This window comes from Buceros rhinoceros, unplaced genomic scaffold (assembly GCF_000710305.1).
Source record: "Buceros rhinoceros silvestris isolate BGI_N320 unplaced genomic scaffold, ASM71030v1 scaffold23534, whole genome shotgun sequence".
In the NCBI taxonomy this organism is placed as follows: Eukaryota; Metazoa; Chordata; class Aves; order Bucerotiformes; family Bucerotidae; genus Buceros; species Buceros rhinoceros.
This window is the reverse complement of record NW_010407956.1, coordinates 478-821: the sequence shown is the minus strand read 5'-3', so window position 1 is coordinate 821 and position 344 is coordinate 478.

Here is a 344-nt window from a genome sequence, read left to right as displayed (position 1 = left end):
AGTGATTTTGATTGCAGAATTTATTTCACGCATCACTTCCCCTGGAAAGAAAAATGATTTCTCCAAAAATTACTATGCACTGGACTTGGGCTTCCAGCCTGAGATTGCTCTCGGAGCAAATGCATTTCCTAAAGCCCCCAAAACACACGGCAAAAGCCTTATGCTCAGGTAGCTGAACCAAACCACAGACTTAGGATTTCTGCCAGGCCAATTATCCACAACAGAGCGAAGCCTCCCGAGCTGACTGGGCCAGCAACCGGCTGCTGTCAGAAACAACACATCCGTGGCCCTCAAAATTGTTGCTGCTGAGGGTGGGGAGCGCCTGGAGCAGGCTGCCCCCCGGG